This window comes from Crocuta crocuta, unplaced genomic scaffold, assembly GCF_008692635.1.
Source record: "Crocuta crocuta isolate KB4526 unplaced genomic scaffold, BGI_CrCroc_1.0 scaffold118, whole genome shotgun sequence".
NCBI classification, from domain to species: Eukaryota; Metazoa; Chordata; class Mammalia; order Carnivora; family Hyaenidae; genus Crocuta; species Crocuta crocuta.
Genome location: NW_027551558.1, coordinates 6,978,084 through 6,995,018, shown reverse-complemented (window position 1 = coordinate 6,995,018; position 16,935 = coordinate 6,978,084). Strand labels below are relative to the sequence as shown.

Here is a 16,935-nt window from a genome sequence, read left to right as displayed (position 1 = left end):
CCTGCCTGTATATTCTCTGCATCTTCTGGTGAATCTATAATTAAAAAAAAAAAAAAAAAAAAAAGAATAGGGAGTGAGGCAATATAACTGACATTTTCCAGATGTCACTCTGGCTTCTGTGTGGTGAATAGATTTGAGCAGGAAGGGACAGTGTTTGAGGTTGTTGCAACAAGGGAGGCAGGAGAAGTGCAGGGTAGCAATGGAGATGGAGAGAGTTTGGGTTATGTTCTGGAGGCAGAGCTGAGGGAACTTGTGAGTGGTGGGATGTGGCGGACTGCAGAGCAGCGGCGGGGGGGTGGTAGGGGGATGGGGATGTCAGGAATGGGTCCCAGGCTTCTGGCTTGAGTACCTGATAAGGATGAAGAGCCACTGATCAGGATGAGCATCACTGGTGCAGGTATATGGACAAAGGTAGATTTTAATTTTGCGTGTGTGAAGTTCAAGGTGCTTCTGGGATGTTCAAGTGGAGAGGCTGAGTAGATAGTTGGATTCATGAGATTGAAGCTGTTTAAATGCCAACAAAGTACAAAGTATCAACAGCTCTTTAGCAAATAACAGTCATAAAAGGAGACATAGGACTGATTTTTTTGGATCTACAATTTGTTCTCCTTCTAAGAAAAGTAGGCTGTGGATTCAATTGGTTAGAATACATCTTTATTTCTCCATCCACATGTGAGTGACCTCCATCTTTTCTATGAACAGTGTCAGGTTTATTACACTGACAGTAAAGCAGGTACCTGTGCAGCAGTGATTTTAATCATTGTGATTGACCTGTGTTAGGATGCTGTGTCCACATTCAGCTACTTGAAAAAATACTATCACATGGGGCGCCTGTGTGGCTCAGTCGGTTAAGCGTCTGACTTCGGCTCAGGTCATGATCTCACGGTTCGTGGGTTCGAGCCCCGTGTCGGNAACCTGCTTTTAAAAAAAAAAAAGAAAGAAAAAATACTATCACAGATAATCTTAGTTCATCTGTGTTTTGCTGTTACTGATACACACTGTGAACTTTAGACTGGATTCATGTATCTTTACAGGAATTTGGTCTAGTAAGGCCGTACTTTTTTCTTGGCATTTTTCAAGTTGAGACCTGTATTTATTAATTTGTTTCATTGCTTAATTTCCTTCTACATCTCAACACATTTTATGTTTCATTAACTTAACTTTTATGCTGTTGGCTTTTCATTTGAGTCCTAGTTGATGAGTCTCTTAACTTTTTATGTCGTGAGCTTCTGTTTGTTGCTTTCAACCCATTTAGTAATATTTGCAAGACAAAGGAAAGTGTTACTGTCTTCAGGCTTTCCTTAGTAATAATGAGCACTGTGGGTTTTCAGAAATGCTGTCTAGGAGGCATCTTGTTTAGTAGATGTTGATTTTCCTGTTCTCTGCAGGGTTCAGGCAGAGTCAGGGATGACAATGGAATTTATGATCCAAATAAGAACATTTTGGAGAATGAAAGGGGATGCTCTGCAGATAGGAGTCCGGGGGAACAGGAGAGAACCCTGCTTTTCTGGGCACACTGGGCTGTACAGCTGTTCTAAGAAAGATGAGTCTGCACAAATGTAAGGGAGATTAGGATGAGAAGACAGAACTTCAGAGGCCGAGTAACTTGTCAATAAAGAAAACAGACAGTAGAATGGGGTCAGTAGCAGGCAAATCACTTGGATTCTTGTTTCTTTAAGTCAAGTCAATGCTTCTGTCATTTTCCTATTCTCTTTCCAGCTGTTCCTCTATTTAGAATCTGCCTTTAATCTGAGGTCTAGCTCAACCTTTTTATAAGTGCTCCTTGACCACTCATGCTTTTGTGGACCTTCCTCTCTCTGAATTCCAAGCCAGAACACGGATTAGCACTGGGTTCTTTTCTCTCTTGAGGAGTTTGCCATTTGCTTTGTGAGAATTCTCATCCTGGCTCCTCCTTGAGGATCCTTGAGGATCACTGAAGGTGGAGATGCTAGTCCATTCCTCTTCCACCTGAAAGGGCTTCCTGGTGACTGACAACACTTGTAGTGGGATTCACAGGCAGGATGTGAGTAGGTAACTTATGGGGATGACATATCGCTACTATTTGCCACAGTGCTAATCTAAGAGATTTGCTGAAATACATTTTTTCTTAGCTGTATATACTTTCTCTATTTCACTTTCTTTAAAAATTAGGGTATACTTTCCTCTTTGTTGAGAGTTTGACTAGGTTTTTTACCCCTCACACTGGGTTGCTTAGATTTATTTATGATTACTGCAAATTCCATAAAGACAATAACAAACATTTATTGAGCACCTATTTTATCCCATGGAAAAGGCTGATTAGGATTGATAGTATCAGATGAAGTTTGCCTGTATAACATTATCTCATAATTTGGCTCTTGTTACCAACTGACTGATTTCAGGGACTTGTTTCAGGTCAGAGGGTCAGTGACAGTGCTAATTTGGCCATTCAAATCTTCTGAGAGGGGTTAAGAGAGACATGCTCGTTTTCATTGAGCATTTTCTGGACATTTTACTCACTGGAGATTAACTATGAACAATTTGTGACATCCACTGTGCAGCCCCTTTTGCTTCTATGTCCTGGAGGCTTTTGCCTCCACAAATGAAAACTTCAGGGCAGCTGCTAGGAGTTAAAAGAAAGAAGGGAAAGGTGTGGGGACAATGTGAGCACATGCCATGGGGGCTTGTCCCCATTCACAGTGACTGACATCAGACTTATCCCAGATGAGTTGGGGCTCCACTGAGGGCCTGGAGGATATAAGGCACCCTAGACAGTGGGCCATACTGACTGCTACAAGGGTAGCACTGTGGGTCCGAGGGTCCCAATGGCTTCCTGGAAGAGGTCCGGGGGAGAGGGAGGCTGGTGTCGGACTGGGAAGAGGTCAGTGTGAAGTGCAAGGATAATGGTAGAAAGACCCATGGCCACACATGAGGGTATTAGTATTCACCACAATGTTGGGGGTAGGGTGGGTGGCTGCAGAACTGATAGCCAGCCCCAAGCCAGGTCATAGGAATAATCTGTGCTTCAGCTGATGTGGCAGTGCTGTTCTGTGGCAGTACTTGCATCTGCCTGGAGCAGCTGGACACTTACCCCATAAAGGGCCGGACTTAGGGAGGCTAGATACTAGTTCCTTGAGGACAGGAAGTAAGTACCAATTACATTTCTGAACAGCCATTGTACAATGTCTAACCAACAGCACAGGGCACACACATGCTTGACAAATATAATGTCACCAGAGGATGAAGCATACTGGTACCACTCCTGAATGCCTGAGGGATGTGGGATTAGCTTTCATCTCATTCATTCAGTTTGATCTCATTCCAGAAACATTTTGTGCAGAGAACGAGAACTCAAAATTGGCAACTGGGCCTTAGTCTTTAACACAGACTCTACCATTTATTCAAGATTCTGTTAGTATAATTGTAAACTCAGTGTTCCTTTTGTTTGTTTTTGTTTTAAATGAATGAACAAGGCAGTATTTTACTTTTAAACAGCCACCGTCCTTCAATTGTCAATTACCTTCTTAAATAAAAGGATCTGACAAATCTTTTCTGAGCTATTATTTTGTTAAAAACCAAATTCTTTATGGGGCGCCTGGGTGGCTTAGTCGGTTAAGCGTCCGACTTTCGCTTAGGTCATGATCTCACGGTTTGTGGGTTCGAGCCCCGTGTCGGGCTCTGTGCTGACTGCCAGCTCAGAGCCTGGAGCCTGTTTCAGAGTCTGTGACTCCCTCTCTCTCTGACCCTCCCCTACTCATGCTGTCTCTCTCCTAGAAATAAATAAAACATTAAAAAAAAAACAACACCAAATTCTTTATAAGAAATTAATCTTTTTCCTTGTGGTTTTTTCCAGTAAAAGCTTCTATCAAAATACTAAATAAGGGACCATTTGTGACCCCCTGCTGGAGACGTGGTAAGTTACCAGTCTCTACCCTTCTGTTCCAAATATAAATATTTTCTCCTCCTAAAGAATCTGCTCACAAATTTAAATTAAGTCCATTAATTATGGGCATGGTTCTCTTGTTATGTGTGTTCTCAGAATGTTTCAGTTGCTTTGGAAGAGAGATGAGAGAGTCATGCAAATAATAGCATGTAACATCTAGCCATAAACCTTCAGATTTCACATATCATCTTATTGTATGCATGCCATACATACATGGGGGTATATGTTTAAATCCTCGGCCTCTAATTTTTATTATAATTTTCAATTGTTTTAAGTGGTGTGTGTGCACTGTAGAAAAAATTACATGTATGTAACAAGCAAAACGAACAATAATAAAAACAAAACCCAAAACAACCTCCATTTGTCCACTGGGGTGACAGTTATCATTAGCAGTTCAGTGTGAGTCTATCCCTATTTTACATGTAACCCAAATAAGTCAGGGCCAGTCTTGGGGCCAGTCTGAGAATGGTGTTGCATTGGAAAGGAACACAAATATTCCCTGACAGCCTTGAGAAGTAAGGTAAGTATCAAAGCCCCTTGACAAGAGAGATTTGGGGAGATAGACTGTAACACGCTCTAAACCCCATTCTGCTTTATTGGTCATCTTTTCTAAGTCCCACATGATGCAGCGGTGACCCTGTCTCTCTTCCCCTTCTCACTCTACCTCCTTCCTATCTTCTAACATTCTCCTCTAAAAGTCCAGTCTTCTCCTCTCTTCTTCCTCCTATCTTCTGGCTCTATTCTTCTTAATTAGTTCCCTGCCTTTTCTGATATAAATCAACTTTTCTGGCCTCGTCCACACTCCTCTCCCTTTATTACTACATAGACATTTTAAAAAGTTCCAGCAATGCAAATAAAGAATGTTCCTGGGGAAAAGGGAGAGGAGAAGAGGCAGAAGGCAGGGGGGAGGATGTGAAAATGTGTACTTTAATAGCTTTATAGTAATACATATATATATTAATATAAAATGTTTTCTATTAATCCACTTCATTATTTTTGTCCAGTTACATTAAGATATTAAAACAGGGGTTTGGCGGGGGCGCCTGGGTGGCTCAGTCAGTTAAGTGTCCAACTTCGGCTCAGGTCATGATCTCACGGTTCCTGGGTTCGAGCTCCGCATCGGGCTCTGTGCTGACAGCTAGCTTGGAGCCTGGAGCCTGTTTCAGATTCTGTGTCTCCCTCTCTCTTTGACCCTCCTCTGCTCACACTCTCGCCCTCTCTCTCTCTCTCAGAAATAAATAAAAAAAAAAAAATTAAAAAATTAAAGAAAAAAAGAAACAGGGGTTTGGTAAGGTTGGCTTGCCCACAGTCACAGAGGTGGTAAATAATGGAACGAGGCCACTGAAGTACTACAGAGCACCCTAGTCCTGCTTCTGCCTCACTGTGGACTATTCCTGGCAGAGGGTGAAGGGAAGGGGACCAGATGCATTTGGAATTCTGCCAGTCTCAGTGTGAAGAGAACTGGTGGGACGCTGAGTAGACAGTAACACACACAGGGGCAGGCTTCCTGCGGGATGTTAATGAAGAGGAAGTGTAGGACTCATCTTTTAGACAGGTGTTTTGCAAAGGAGATAGGAGGGTTTTAGGTTTTTGAGACTGAAGTCTTTTCCTCAAGAAGTTTACAAGTAGAGGCATATTGTTTATCTCAGAGCTTGCCAGAAACTCCTGGAGAATTCTTTTTATCTCCAGAGCTCACCATGACAGACTGCATATATAAAGGAAGTGCCTGCCTGGTTCAGGTCTAGGTAGGTGCAGAGATCACTGAGGATTCATTAGGCAAACAGGGCAATCCCACCAGTGTGGTGGGTGACAGTGAAAGATCCAAGCTTGGCTGTCAATTCTCTTAATGGTGAGAGTGACAGAATCATTTGGATTCTGGGACAGAGCACTGGCAAGACAAGAGTGTCTTCCATGTGAGTGTGTGTGTGTGTGTGTGTGTGTGTACATGCTGGTCTAGCAGCATCTGCAATTTCAAAGTGGAAGCAAACAAGAAGAATCACCAATTCTTTAACAGAAGAGAAGGCTAGATTGATTCTGATTGTGTTCCTATTAGTATTAGTATTTTGACCTCTCAAGAGACCATTGCCTTAGACTTTATATGTGAAAGTCCTTTCACGTACAAAATGTTGTAACCACATACTCTTCCTTGAACTGCTTTGGACCTTTAAGAATAAAGTCCAAGTTGAAAGAAGTGGTACCCAGAGACACAATGAATCAACCTCCCCAGAGAGATAGTGAGCTAACTTGCACTTTTCTAGTGTGGAGAGGACTGTCTGGTGGCCTGGCATTTCAAGAACTATCTGGTCTGCTGCTTAAAGATGGTCTTCTTTCACTCAGTACAACCTGTTGGCAGCAGATCTGGTCAGGATGGAACTGGCAAGTGCCAAGGGGCATTGAATTACCACAAATGATTATGCTCCATGTAGAAACAACAGGCTAAGAGAGTCCCCTGAGAAAAGCTGTGTTATGAGATAACCAGCCCCACTTGGAGAAGATTTGGAAAGGCACAAACAAAAATAAAACTTTCCAAGTGCATATCTGGACCAAACACCTGAATGACTGTAGGTAAATCCTTTACTAAATGAAACTACTCAAGCCTGGATATGAGTGATAGCAAATACTCCAAGGAGCATCCACTCTTGAATGGTTACACTTCTGAAGAAGCTATTTAAGATAAAAACCATTAAAGTCACAGGACAAAGGACTATTCCTCTGAGTTAAATAGCTGCATCCTCTGGAGGGAGAATTCCACTTCCTCTGCCAACCAGGAGCTCTGACGGCAGCTGTATTTGAGAAGAGCATGCCTATCAACTCGTGATGCATGGCCTTTCTTCTGTTCTCCAAATGGAGAGTCTATTTTGTTGGTACTGATATCTGCCATTAATAAAAACCTGGCTTAGTTTCAAAAATGTAGCTTCTCTATGAATTCTTGAACTTAACAAAGCAATGATTCTCTATTTTTTGTGTTAATTGTATGTTTGCCCAAATTTAATGGATCACCTTTTAATTTTCATGTAATTTTCTCCTTTCCTGGGTTTCTGTTCAGAACCTTCCAACTGAAATTAGTCACATCTTATGGCCCAGGCTGGTTGGGCACAACTAAACCTACATAAATCTCGGTTGGGTCCCCCGATGAGGTCTGAAGAAATATTTTAGGAAATAAGGTTGTGAGTCTTTGTATATCTGTGCTCAGTGACATTTACGTCAGCTGATAATTTCAATTTTGGAAATTGCCCTTCATTAGCGTGAAACAAAGGCAATCACATTTTTGGGGATTTCTACTTATGCTCATGTTTTTCACAAATGTTTATGAAGAGTGGCATGATTTAAAAATATTATAAAATTGGCCATATTAAAATAATTTTGCATTTGCTTCTGGTGACAATAAAATTTTATTTATAAAATATGATTACTTAACTAAGTTTTAGGACTGTTATACCAATAAAAACCTCCTGCTGAACATTTGAGTTTTCACTAAGTAAGAAGTTTCAAATATATGCTTACTTCATACACAGATGACAAAGACCTGACAGGAAGTAGTTTTCAATGTGAGTTATTGCTGTTTCTATATTAAAAAGAAACCAATTCATCAATATGATGAAATTGGATATTTAGCTCAGGGATAACATTAATGCAAGACTAAACAGAAAAACAAATGTAAACTACTCTTTCTTTTGTTTTGCCATTAAGTATATAATATATGTAATATGTGCTTTTTTTTTTTTTTTTTTCATACATGGAGGGCAGAGCTTTTCCTGGCATTTAAAATTTACTTTAAATTTGTGTGGTTAAATTATCATAATGAATGTTACTAATGTGTCTTGCATGATGTTTGGCACTTAGTAGGCATTCAAGATTATTTTCAGAATGACTCCTATGTAAAAAGTTCTTAGCTCTTGTCTGACTACAAATAGCATCTACAATACAGTTCATTTCTAATGTAGGGGAAACTTGATTTTGGAGCCTTGCCCCTCAAACCTGGTCCTGATTACTGCTTCAACTCCTGTTTATATAATTCTACACAAGTTTGGCAGGATTCAAGAGCACATACCAGGGTGTTGGCTTTTATGAATCTCCTGGGATGTGAATGTCAGGCTGACTGGATGAACTCTGGCCACAAATCCCAGACAAGCACAATGACTCTATTTATTCAGACTTGGCCGCCTGAATGCAGATCGACACTGTGGGTAATAAATTTTCACAGGCCAAGAACTCCAGCATCAACCAAGCTGATCCTGAAAAGAAAAATGCACCCAGGGAAGTGGTGCTGGGCTTCACAAACCTCCTATGTTTTTATCCCACGTCTGCATATCATTTAGCTAATTCATTTGGTCACTGATAGACATGAGCTGCCAATGGGCTTCAGAGGTTCTTTTCAAAAGCTCTGCTTTCTGTTATGCAATTGTCATATTAAAAAGGAACAAAGGAAAAAATGAACAGCGCCCATTACAATTGGCAATCTGCGTTTAATATGACACCCCAAACTGATGTCAGTTATTTTATCAAGTGGCCTCTACAGTAAAAAGCAGAGAACTGAGTAGGAATGTCTCTGTGCCTCCCCATAAGAAACTAAAGGCAACAAAAAGCAATGAGACCTGCAGTTTGGTGCGCAGAGCAATTTCACCTATAATCTTGATATCTTGATGCCGGGAGGCTTTAGACTCATTCTGAGAGGACTGGGGTTCTTTTTGAGAGACACGATTAGTACTCCATGCATTAAAACTAAGAAAAGAATTGGCTCTCTAACTTGAAGATTTATGTTAACCACCTAGATATCTATTAAATTAATTGTGTTCTTCAAATATTGACTGGGGATTAAAAGGTAACTTTTCTTCATTGTAAGAAGTAAATTATGCCAGTCGGAAAATTTCCCTCTACAGATTATATCCAATGATCAGTGCCTGTAAAATTAAAATTGTCAGTTTGAGTGGATAAACCATGCTCATTTAAAGAGAAAAATGCAGTTATATAATTAAAATGAAAAGGCTGCCTGATACGTGCAGTTAATGTGATTACTGGAAGCTGCAGGCACATATGTAGCCATTCAATTTGGATCCCTGCTTCTTTACTTTCCCTGAGCTTATGTATTTGTCATCTCTGAAACACTGTCTGCCGCTGACACTATCTCCACTGCTCCTTGCTGAAAGTCTTAATCATCTGTTCCTCTCCTTCAGCCTTAGCTATAATAATTTCATTTAGATATTTGCTGTGTCCAGCTTCACAAGCTTACCCTGACTTGAGAGGCAGAGCTTCTCTTTTTACCAAATTGGAAGACATGGGATATGTCTCCAAGTCCATTAAAAAAATTCCTTTAGTATTTAGTGACTTCAGGAATAATTTTGTCTTAAATCTTCTAATTTCTTTGCATTCTTACCTGAAAACATTGGCCTTTAGAATTTTAAAACCAAGAGTTACAGAAAAGGGGATCAAACACATTGCTACATGCACCAGTATCTTTCATTTGTCCAGATAATCAAGAAAACCGATTCTCATACTGTTTGTCTCAGTCTTGGTTCAAACCTCATCAAGTATGAAAATTATAGGAGCAAACATGAAAATATGCTTCCATTTTAATTATATCTCCAAATTTTCTAGGTAAACTCTGTCACAATCTCAGCTCTAGAGGTTATAGTCAAAATTCTGCTATCCCTGAAAAGGAAGGCTGTAAGAGAAACCCATTCTTTTGGTTTTAGAGGCTTCTGTTTGAAATAAATTCTGGATTGGAGTTAAGATATAGGAATAAGTAAGGGGACCCTGGGCTTGCCTCATCCCTCAAACACAGCTATATCAAATCATTTTGAACACCTAGGAAATTGATCTGAAGATTAAGAGAACAATCTGCATAATCTGAGGGAGAGAACATGGCATTCTTCATGCCCAGTGCTGAGCCCAGCACAGGGCTTGAACTCATGGCCCTGAGATCAGGACCTGGCCTGAGATCAAGAGTTGGACATTTAACTGACTGAGCCATCCAGGTGCCTTGACCTCTTCTTAATATAGCATTACTCTCAGGAGCAGGAAGCATAACAAGCTTTCATAACATGAAAAAGACAGAAACCTAGACAAAATGACATGATAAAGAAATTCTCCCTAAAAGAAAGATTAAGACGAAGCCAACCACAGCCACGAATTTGCTCAAAAAATATATAAGCAATATATCTGAACAAGTCGTAAGAATACTAGCTGGGCTTGAAAAAAAGCATTGAAGACATCAGAGAAACCCTTGCTGCACAGACAGATTCTGAAAATTTCTAACTTCAAATCTGTAACTTCTTGGTAGTAAGCATATTTAAGTGGCTATAGACATTTCCACGGAGACTGGATGGACCTTTTCTCCTAAATAGGTAGACTATTTGTACGTTAATCTATAGCCACTTTATGATCTAGGGTCTTATGGGTTTTTTAATGTCAATTACCTTTGATTTTGCATAGAACTAATTTGAAAAATCATAGTGTTCAGTAAATGAAATAAAGGTACAGCAAAAGTTATCTTTGGTACCAGACAATAGAAAGCAGGAAATACTCTCAATTCAATTCAACACTGTGCATTTATTCATGTATTCATTCCATAAGTATTTAGCACTGCCGCTGTGCCAGACACAGTCCCTGCCCCAGGAAACTTCCAGTCTAATTGGTAGAGACAGATATTTTAAATTCTTTTTGAAAATATTTATTTATTTAATTTTTGAGAGAGCGAGCGAGAGAGAGAGAGAGACCGAGCAAGAGCAGGGGGAGAGGCAGAGAGAGAGACACACTCACACATACAAAATCTAAAGCAGGTTCCAGGCTCTGACCTGTCAGCACAGAGCCCAAGGTGGGGCTCAAACTTATGAACTGCAAGATCATGATCTGAGCCTAAGTCAGACGCTTAACTGACTGAGACACCAAGGTGCCCTGAGACATATATTTTAAAAAGTAAGATAAAACATAAGTAAAATTATGATGGGACTTAAGAAAAAAGGTTAGGATGATTATGAGAAGGACTAAATGGGGAGGGGGGTCCAATTTAGATAATGGGGAGGCCCTGAGAAATTGAAGTTATGTTGCACTTCATCAGACAAAAAAAAAATGAGGGAGGAGAGGCCTCCAGAGGCCCTGAGGCAGGTGAGCATGGCTTGCTGGAGGAGCTGAAAGAAGGCCCATGTGGCTAATGTGCCATGAATGAGCTCAATGTGAAGTGAAGGGAAAGAAGGGGGTGAAACCAGACTGTGTAGGGTAGATTACACATACCATGTGTAATCATGGTATGGGCTCTGGATTTTATCTCAAGTGAAATCAGAAACATATTTAAGATTTTAGAGCAAGCAATGAGTTTATCTGATTTATATTTATCAAAGATCCCTGTGAGGAGGTTGCACTATAGAAAGGGAAGAATAAAAATATGCTAGTGTCTACTAGATTGGTTTAGACTAGCCAGGATGGAAGGATGTGGAAAGACTAATATTTAATTTTGGAGGTTGAATTTATAGGCCTTGGAGACAAAATTAACATCTAAGTGAGGAACAGGGAGTTGTCAAGGATGAGCCTGGTGTTTCTAGGCTTGAATAACTGGGTGTATGGCATGGCCACTTTTAGAAACAGAAATAATCACAAGAAGAATATATTTGTGTGTGGGTGGGTTAGGGATGTCAAAGACCAAAAGTCCAGTTTGGCACAAATTGAATTTGAAATGCTTGTGAGACATCCAAGTAGAAAAGTCAAGTAGGTCTTCAGTTCAGAAGAGAGTTTGAGGTAGGATACAAGTTTAGAAATTTTAAGTATATAAAAAATGAAGGTCATAAGAATGGATGACAGCTAGAAATAGAACAGAAGTGGAGAACAGAAATCATGAATAAAGGCTGAAAGATTCTACTGTTTAAAATTGGTCAGAGGAGCAGCCAGCAAAGGAGTCTAAGGAGAAACAGTCAAAAGGGCAGGAAACAATCCCCCTGGTATAGTGTTAGACACCTCAAGAAAAGTGGGGTGACCAACAATTTTCAATGTGGTAAGTCTTCTGGTAAGACAAGACATTGAACACTGCCCAGTGTGTTTGGTTCTGTGGAGGTCACTGTGACCCAATGTGTAATTCTGGTGGGGAGGTGGTGCAGAAAGGAGTCAAAAGAAGAAGGCCCCAAGGCCTATCAGCAAGATAAAAAATGAAATTCTCTATTATCCACATATTATCAGTTCTGTGATGGAGAATACTAAGGGAGAAAACCTCTAAAATGCCATCACAAATGAACTGTTAATAAGTTATATATGTGTGTTTAAACACACACACACACACACACACACACCCATATACATACACACACACAATATAATCCCTAGAATAGCCACTAAAAAAGCTATACAAAGAGGTACACTAAAAATACTATAGATACATAAAAACAGAATTCTGGAGAATATTCAAGAAATCTATAGGAAGTCAGGAAAAAGAAAACAGATAAATGAAAACAGGAAGAAAAGGAAACTGGCAGAAAAGGAAAAATAAAGTGACAGACTTAAGCCCTAATATATCAGTAATTACATTGAATACAAATGTTCTAAATATATCAATTAAAAGACAGAGGTTGGCAAAAGGGATAAAAGATATGACAATAATATGCTGCTTGTAAGAAACTCACTTCAAATACAACAACATAGGTGGGTTGAAAGTAAGAGAATGGAAAAACTTACATTCTGCAAACATTAATCCAAAGGATGCAACAGTGGCTATATCAGTATCAGACAAAGTACACTTCAGAGCAAAGATAATAACCAGAGATGGAATGGAACATTACCTAAGGATAAAAGGTCAATCTACCAAGAAGACATGGCAATCCTAAATGTTATGAACCAAATAACATAGCTGTAAAATATGTGAAGCAAAAATTGATAGAATGGAAAGGGGCAATAGACGAACCCACAATTATAGCTGGGGATGCCAACACTCCTCTCTCAACAACTGATAAAGCAACTAGAGAGAAAATCAGCAAGGATCTAGAAGAACTCCACAACAGCATCAACTAACAGGATTTAATTGACATTTATAGAACATCCTATAATGTTCCAACTGCAGCAGAATACACATTCTTTCAAGTGCCCATAAAACATATACCAATGTAGACCATATCTTGGGCCATAGAAAATACTCAGTAAATTTATAAGAACTGAAATCAAATCAAATGTCCTCTTTGACCACAGTGGAACCAAACTAGAAATCAGTAAGACTACAAGAAATCTTCAAACATTTGAAAATGAAACAATCCACTTCTAAATAATCCATGCATCAAAGGGGAAGTCTCACTGAAGTGTTCAATTAATGCAACATGGTTGAGTCTCACAAACATAATGCTGAGTGAAAGAAGCCACACTGAAAATACAACATATCAAAATCTATGGGATGCAGCAACAATGTGCTGAAAGGGAAATGTATAGCACTAAATTCTCATATTATAAAAGAGAAGAAGTCTCAAATCAGTACTCTAAGCTCCCTCAAGAAATAAGAAAGAGAAGAGCACAATGAACTCAAAACAACAGAAGGAGGGATATTACAAAGATAAGAAATCAATGAAATAAAAAACAGTAAAGTCGATAGCAAATGTCAATAAAATGAAAAACTTGATTTTTGAAAAGATCAGTGACATTGAAAAACTTCTACCAAGACTGATAAAGACAAAAATAAGTATCAAGGATAAAATGAGATATCACTATAGACCCAGACATTAAATGGACAATAAAAGAAAAGAACTTTCTACATGTAAATGTGACAACTTAAATGACATGATAAACCAATTACTTAAAGAGCACATACTGCCATAACCTACTCAATGTGAAGTAGTCAAAACAGTCCTTTAACTATTCAGAAGACAGAATTTGTAAGTGTTAAAAGTCTCCAGGCCCACGCGATTTCACTGGAGAAATCTGACAAACATTTAAAGAAAAATTAACAGTCATTTTATATCTCTTTAGGAAAAAAAAAAACAAGTGCCGGGAACACTTCTCAATTCATTTTATAAGCCAATACTGTCCTTATTTCAAAAACAAAGACAATACTAAAAAAGACAACTTCAGAATATTGCTCATGACCCTAAAGAGAAACATGGTGAGGATGTGAAGCAACTGCAATTCTCTTATACTCCTCATGGGAATGCTAACTGGTGAAACCACTTTGGAAAATGGTTCAGGATGATATATTCATCTTGTGCATGCACATACTGAACAGCCCTGCATGTCTACTCTTGGGAATAGACCTAACAGAAATGTTCCCATATGCTCACCAAAAAACCTGTACAAGAATGTTAATAACAGTACTATTTTAACAGCCTCAAATATCTTCATACCCATCAGAGGTAGAATGGGTGAGTAAATTAGGCTATGTGCACATGATGAAATATGAGCAATGAAGATGAACAAATTTCAGTTACATGCAACATGGATGAGTCTCACAAACATAAGGTTGAGTGAAAGAAGCCAGAAACAACATAGTACATAGTGTTATGATTCTGTTGATATAAATTTCAAAACCAAGCAAAATTACCCTATGCTATTAGAAAAACAGAGGAATGCTTATTGTGTAGTTTATGAATATTCATCACATTGTATTAGGTTATGTGTACTTTTCTCTATGTATGGTATATTCAATTATAAGTTAACTAAAATGCAAAATACCAAAAGCCTAGTGGATCTGGTGATGTGAAGATAACAGGTAGAGCACAAGTTCTGAGGAAGTGACAGGCTTTGGGGATCTAACACTAATTCCCACTTTACAAATGGTGACCCTGGAGCAGAGAACAGTTCAGGAACTGGGCTGAGGCTGCAAAGCTACTGAGTCACTAGCAGGGATTTGAACCCAGGGAGCAGGGCTGCTCAGTCTGGGCTGACTCACTAAACTAGCCTGTGTCTTTATCTTTGAGAACACAGAGGCAATGAAGATAAAGAAGCATTAGATAGAGTACTCAAATGCATGTGAGTCTGAAGCAACTTCAGGAAGGGCAAACAGGCATAGCAACTTGAAGCTCTTGTGGGTTACTCATTGTCACAGCAAGTGACCAATATTCACAAGGACAGCCAGATGTCATGTAAGAGAAGGCTAAGGAAGTTAGTATATACCTTTTATTGAGCTGGGGAAATGTACCATACATTTTGGAAAGATTTTGGGTTAAGGGACAAACTCTGATTATATCTCGCAAGAGCATTTATGTTAAATGTTTAATTATTTCCCAATGCCAGAGAAATGCAGTGTGTGTATGCATGTTGCATGTGTGAACAGGCTCTACTCTTTAGGGGCACAATCATATTTTGGTCTTGGAGGAAAAAAATACCATATCATTAGTATTTTTTAAAAGCATGGAAATTATGATTTTGTATTAGGGCAGGCTATAATTATAGGCCAAAGCAAGATAACTTAATATAATTAATGTTAGAGCAATCACTTAAACTACCACATACAAAACCACTGTCTGGAGTCTTAATTATACTACTGTATACAAAAATTGTTCATTTTGTCAGCTGCTTTCACTGCAAATGATGGAAAGGTGTATATACACAGGCACCAAATGTAAGAATAAAGGATTTAACCTATATAGTCACAATACAATGGCTACAGATTAGGAAGGAGTAGCTAATAAAGCAAAATGATTCAACTGAAACTTCTTAGGGCCTTACAAAGTGTGTTCCGTATATCCTTGATAAATAATTTTTTAAAAACTAAGTTTCCAGTGGAAAAATTTCCTGGAAATAACTCTGGAAATTCTTTCCAAATTAAGAAAGCTTGCTGAATGCAATACTCTGTGAATCCCTTTCTAATACAAAGTATACACAGTCTACACATCTGATATAACTTAATCTACAATGTACCTATCTGAAACTCTCCCTGGGTAAAAACATGATGAGATGAAATCATTAGCTAACAGTCACATAGATAAGGAACCAAAATTAGGAGTGAAGTCATTCTCAGTTTTGCCACGATTGCCATGTTACGAATATCGACTGTCCTAGTATGCACACCTAGAAACAAAGTAGTCAGTCTGTACAAAACCCAAAAGCCTAGTAGCTCTCCTTGCTCAATTAACCTTCCTTCACTTGGGTTTTTTTCCACTTGCCACTCCAGTTTCATTTCAAGTTCTACTTCACACCCAGGGCCCTCTTTGGTGCCTCACTTTCTTCTTCAAGGTGAACAAACTCTATGACCTCACAGCCACATTCCGCTTAGATGCTCTTCCTGGAAATGTTCTTTTGACTTTTATTTCACTTCTGCACACTCTCTTTGTACATTATTTCTATTTGCATGGCTAGACAGCTGAATCAGCTGTATAGCACTCCATGACACTTTTGTATAAAATTCACCATCATTTGCACCTGTCTTATATCACATGAAAAATAACCTTAGAAAAAAAACTCTGGATTGTCTTTATACCTACCACGTTTGTCCAAATTTGACAAAATACCACAGGGATAATAAGAAAAAGGAAACAGAAGTGTAGGAAAATCTATCTTTTGTGTTTTCAAACTTGCTTTAAAAAAATACAAACATTTCCTGAAATGCTGGAGTGAAAGTGACGAATGTTACGTGGATATTTTTCCACCTTAACTCACTGATCAGAAGAGTATTTATAAACCTCTGCCTGATGTCTCGAGCTGGTAAATCAACACCAGGGGAGAACAGTTTAAGCACATTTATCATCTAAGACAAACAGCCTATTCAGAGCATGATTATTTTTTATTCATCATTGATGTTCACCTCCACATTTGCTTCTTTTCAATGTTAATAATATCTGTATAAGATTTCTCAATATTTAATGTTACAGCTTGCCTATTGCATGCTGATGAGGTTAGGTCACATGCTTGATCTCTAGAAGACCAGAGAGCTTTGCCAAAAAAAAAATTAAAAAGAAAACGACAAAAGGGCCTATTTTATACTGAAGTCTAATGCTAGTTACCTTTCTTGTAAGTACCCATTGTTGGTTTCAATGACATAAAAATCATAGTATCACAGTTTTTTTTTTAATGTTTTATTTATTTCTAGGAGAGAGAGAGAGACAGCGTGAGCA

At 38.8% G+C, this 16,935-nt stretch overlaps 1 protein-coding gene across 1 annotated transcript in view; it reads right to left on the bottom strand.

Annotated features, from left to right (window-relative positions):
* The window catches only part of AFF3 (ALF transcription elongation factor 3), a 434,327-nt gene that overhangs the window by 98,120 nt on the left and 319,272 nt on the right, over nt 1-16,935 (bottom strand). The window lies entirely within an intron of this gene.